Here is a 5499-nt window from a genome sequence, read left to right as displayed (position 1 = left end):
AATGAACTTCACCACTATACCACCAGGCCAGCCTCTATTTTTAATTTTTCTTTTTTTTGAGGAAGACTGGCCCTAAGCTAACATCTGCTGCCAATCTTCCCCTTTTTGCTTGAGGAAGAGTAGCCTTGAACTAACATCTGTGCCAATCTCCCTCTATTTTATATGTGGGTTGCTACCACAGCATGGCTTGACAAGCGGTGTATGTCTGCACCCGGGATCTGAACCTGCAAACCTGGGCTGCAGAAGCAGAGAGAGCTGAACTTAACCACTACACCACTGGGCCAGCCCCTACTTTTAATTTTTTGAGGAACCTCCATACTGTTTTCCATAGTGGCTGCACCATTTTACATTCCCATCGACAGTGTACAAGGGTTCCAATTTCTCCACATCCTTGCCAACACTTGCCATTTTTTGTTTTTTGGTAATAGTCATCCTAACATTTGTGATAGGTGATATGTCAATTGTGATTTTGATTTGCATTTCTTATCAGATTTGGCAATATGGAGGTTATTCATAGGAAAACGTATGAATCAAAGAGGAGGAAAAGAGAGTCCACGTAGAACTCTTTCAAGAAGTTTTGCTATGAAAGCAAGCAGAGAAATAGGCTCAGCTAGAGGGATTACGGGGTAAAGAAAAGTGGTGTTTTGTCTTTGTTTTTTTAAGATGAGCGATATTACAACATTTTTTATCATGAAGAGACCATCCAGCCTGAGGAGAGATTGATGATGCAGTAAAGAGAGGGGATAAGGAAAACAACTAAACCCCTAAGTGGGTAGCAGACATAGGAGTCCAGATCACAGCTGGAAAGACTGAACATTAACAGAAGAAAAGCCACTTCCTTCTCTTTAATATGATGCAGAAGATAAATGCAGTTGTAGGAAGGATTGTACATTTAGTGGTGGGATGTGGGAGAAATTCCCTATCTCGTGACTTTTTTCTGAAGTATAAAGGAAAATCATTGGCCAAGAGAGAACATACAAAATAGTCATCGCGGAGAGCGAAAAAGTAAGTTTTCTAAAACCCTGGAAAAGGATGACCGGCTTAAGGTTTGTGATCATGAATTTAAAGAAAGCTTGTCAGCCTGAAAGCCAGTTCTTTGTGGCCAGGAAAGAGGGCAATAATGAAAAGTGTTCTAGAGACAGCAAATACAGTAATTGTTGTAGCTTCTTATTTACCCTAAATGATCACTTAAAGTGTATAAGTACATTATAATCTATAACAATGTTAAAGAAAATATATAGCTAACAGAAGTTGGCAAGCAGAAGGAGCAAAGAAGTGTGAGAGGTTAGGTGTGTAAGTATCTTCATCTCGCACAGAGTGAGGAGCTAATGTATAATTTTGAAAGTTGAAAATCCAAAAAACAGATGTTTGAAGTACTTACCTTATTTAAATTATATGGTTTATCATAAAATAACTAAAATACTAAGAGGAAATAGTTTAAATTATCTAAATCCTCACCTGTCATAAGTGAATCCACAATGTCAAAAATTGATAAAACAATTAGTGATTGAGATCCTTTAATTTATAAATATGGAGGCAGTCACCGGAAGAAATAAAAAAAAAAAGTGAAAAGTAATTGCCTGTGGAGAACTTTTGTTCCTCATTATTATTTTGTATGACTTGATTTTTTTCATAACAAATGTATGCCTTAGTATACTTTAATAAAATTAAAACAGAAACTATTTAGCTGTGAATGAAGGCCTTGAAGTCAGGGCCAAGCTTTGATACAACTGGGTAGGTTTTGTCGAGGTGACATTTATTTCCAGCCCCTTCCCGTGCCCTCTGATTAGCTCTCTCGGAATTGGTTTTCTCCCAGTATCAAAGGGATTCACTGCCCTCCTGCCCTTGGCTTCCTCCCGCCTTCCCTGAGGAAAAGCACATCTCTGGTTCTTTTCTGCTCCTCAACTTTGATCATTACAAAATGAGTCTATTCTTGGTCTCATTCTAAAAATGATTTGTTTTTGGCTCATGGTAAAAATCAGTAATAATGTAATAACTGAAATTCCCTTCCTCCTCCTGTTCCCATCCCTGCCAAATATTATTTAATGTGTGATCTCATTTAGGGAGATTAGATGGGAGAGTTTTATATGCATGTTTTTGTTGTTTTTTAATCTCAGAAACAGAGGGTTAAATTGATCAGATGCTTCACTTCACGGTGTATTATTACTATGGTTCATACAAAGTACCTCATGTGATAAATTTATCCCCTTTTATTTTCATCCCCCTCTCTCATTCTCTACCCACCTTGAGAATTTTAATTCTAAATAATGAGCTCAAAAGAATTCATCTCTGTTGGCAGACTGTTAAGGCACTGGGATAGGTAGGGGAAAATTATTTGGGAGTGTGTGAGAAAGAGGCCTTCCCAAGGAACTTCAAATTACACCATCTTTACAGGCTTGTTTTATTCTTTTTACATAATGATTCAGTAGTCACTATCAACTGGGACTGGAATTAGGATGGACTTTAAATCTCTTGTTGAGATGTTTTCTTATGACAAGGTCTCATTAAAATCATTTAAACAGAGTATAGCACAACACCCCAAGCAGGTGGGTGCTTAATAAGTATTATCATGCAATGATAATGATGATGTAAAACTATAGGCTTAAGGTAAGGGTTGATGACTTATTCACCACACACCTTAACCTACATTCTTAAAACACAGATGAAACTCATTAAATTATTTTGACAGTTTTATATGCTTCATCAGCATGTTGGATATGGGATAAACAAACGGCCTACAATTAACTACAAACAATTATTTCCACCATTATTAACGTATGTTCACCAATAACACTATATAACCTACACAACAAAGAGCATCTACTTGCAAGAAATGCAGCACATTGTTTTTTATTTCCTGTATCTCATTTATTCAATACACATTTTTTCCATGAGAAACATTATTGGTGTTAACACTCATCCAAAAGTTCATTACTTAATGCAAAAGATTTTCTAGGTAGAGAAAAAAAATTGTATATATTTCTGTAGATTAGGGCACATTTTGCAACATATTTTGTAATTTTCCTCTCAGAAGTATGAAAATTCTAAAGAAAAGATTATGAAATATATTGAAGTGAAACCTCTTAAAGGCAGGAACTAGCTTATTTTTTTTCAGTATTTTCTTTTGTACTTCTAAATAGAGTCTGGACTTTATCTTCACATTGTTTTATAGAACTCATATATCTGTATTTTTCTTGAATTTGCATTATTAGGTCCACAAGAGACGTACTTTTTTTTTTAACTTTTATAAAATACTCAATTTGGGAAAGTCTGTCCTACTAGATTTCAAACAACGTGGGAGCAAGATCTTGTTTGACTTCATCCACGTATATCTTTCAGTAACAAGTTTCAGTGTCTTGCTCATAAATATTGTTTAAATAAAGCATGAATGCAAAATTTTCTTTCTGTAGTATTTTATACTTCTTTTAAAATAACTTCAAAAGGGTTTAATTAAACATAGAAGTAGCTCCCCTCCAAAAATTTCTCTCCTTCACTATTTGTGATCACTAAGAGGAACCAGAAAGAACAACTCCCCAGCAAGACAGTGAAATATAAAAAGAATAAGAGAAAGAAAAAGAAAGGAACCTTGTCTTCTATACCACATTCACTTAAGACAAAAACAGGGAAGCTATTTTTTTGCTTGAAAATAATATTATGTATTCTATGCTGCAGATATTCAATTTTATATCCTAGGAAACACTACTGTTCTACTAGGAGGCAGTGTAAGTGTGAGTCCGGGCTCTGCCGCTTGTTGTGAGACCTTGGTCAAGCTACCCGACCTTGCCAACCCTTACCGTCCCGGTCCGTAAAAGGTAGTAACATCTACCTCCACAAGCGATTGATCGAATAAGGCTGACAACACAGCGATCGCACGTGCCAAGCGCTCCTATGGCACCTGTCATCACGAGCAGCAGTTCAGTGAAGTTCGTATCTCAGCGACTCGGTGGGTCAATGCAGTACACGTAGAAGCACACTGATGGGAATGCGTAGGTTGAATTTCATTACACAGGTTAGTATTAGCCAGGCATTTTACTAGCTGGACTCTGAGTATTGTTTACTCTCACTGTGTTTAATTAGCCAAATTCAAAATTAGTAATTCTGCGCTCAGGTTATCTGATTCTCCACGGCGCGGTCAGAGAAGACACTGCCTCTTGAGGACCGCAGACTGCAGCGTTTGCAGTGCGCGTTTGCTGTGGCGGAAGAGAACACCGACGTTCAAGCCCGGGCTCAAGCCACGATCTCTCAAACCATGATGACATCCGCAGCGAATTTACAAAAAAAAAAAAAAAAGGCAGAGCAACACCGACATGTCAATCTTCTAAAGCTTCCGAAGCCGCTGCCGGAGTCCAGGGCGCTGGCGCGCTCGCGGCACTGCGACAGGGGCGGGGCCGCAGCCGTAAAGCAGCGCCCCAGACCACGTGGGCTCCGAAGCGGCCCGGTGCCCTTGGAGGCTCTTCCTGGGGGGTGTTGCTTTTTCTTTTCCGGGCAGTGGGTTCAGGGCTCTGGGACTGCTCCCGGGCCCTGCCCCGGGTTAGCCTGGCCAACTTAAAGCCGAATCCGGGCTCCAGGAAACTGGTAAGTGGCTGGTGGCGTTGCGGGCAAGCGCTGGCGCCCGGGGCGATGGAAGCGGCCCTGCACTGCCCGCGCTTTCCGGGGACTGCTTATTCCAGAGGGTATTGGGATGGAGGTAGGGTTTCTGAGTCCCTGTTCTCCTTAACTGCAGAGGAAAATCTTCTCGCGTGGTCTCAACTCGTAATACGGTTTATGCTTAAAAGCATAATTATGCTAGGACGTAGGAGCGAAGTCGCACTGCAAAATGATTGTCCCTTTCAAAATTGGAATTAAAATGAAGGACTTTTCCAGTATAGCTTCATGGGAAAGAGTTGAATTGATTTATTCCGTTAGATGTCTCTTCAAATCACTAAATACAGCCAGAAAAGCTGTTAGGTGACGTACTGTAATTTTGAAAATCAGTCCGTTGCCTTCGTGAAGTGACAGGAAGTAAATTAAGAAAAATGTTTTCTTTATAAATTAATGTTTAAATAAAATAATATATGGGTAGCAATGACATATTTACAATTCCAAAATAAAATTTCTTAACTATCATGTAAGCTTTGTTTGTTGTGGATGTTTAACTCTAGGTTTTTTTCCGTTCCAGCCTGTTGTAGAATCCTTATCCCCATCCCATCCTTGGAAGTTTGCCTTTGAAACACAGCTTGCACTTTGGTTGCAAGAATTAGGTACATCTTCAGAGGCAAAGATGCTGATTTAGAGTGTTTGGACGCTAGAGCAGCTAGGACAGTGCTTGGCACAAGGTAGTGTTAGCTAGTACTGGTTGGTTGGATGAATAAATGGTATAACAAAAAATATACAACGAAAAGATGAGATACAGTTTATAAAAAGGCATCTGTAGATCATAAAACTTTGTTCTTTCTTTTAGGAAAGACGACCAAGGGGGCGGAGAAGAGGTAGAAAATGTGGCAGAGGCCATAAAGGAGA

General features: G+C 39.2%; 1 long non-coding RNA gene across 1 annotated transcript; it reads left to right on the top strand.

Moving 5' to 3' along the window:
* Positions 1-782: 782 nt before the first annotated feature.
* LOC124232016 (uncharacterized) lies at positions 783-4294 on the top strand. Its single transcript, XR_006886746.1, has 2 exons — positions 783-1005; positions 4109-4294. It is a non-coding gene; the product is annotated as an uncharacterized LOC124232016 (long non-coding RNA).
* The last annotated feature ends 1205 nt before the right edge of the window (positions 4295-5499 follow it).

This window comes from Equus quagga, unplaced genomic scaffold, assembly GCF_021613505.1.
Source record: "Equus quagga isolate Etosha38 unplaced genomic scaffold, UCLA_HA_Equagga_1.0 HiC_scaffold_16732_RagTag, whole genome shotgun sequence".
In the NCBI taxonomy this organism is placed as follows: domain Eukaryota; kingdom Metazoa; phylum Chordata; class Mammalia; order Perissodactyla; family Equidae; genus Equus; species Equus quagga.
Note: the sequence above shows the minus strand (reverse complement) of the source record. Positions and strands in the feature narration are given on the sequence as shown.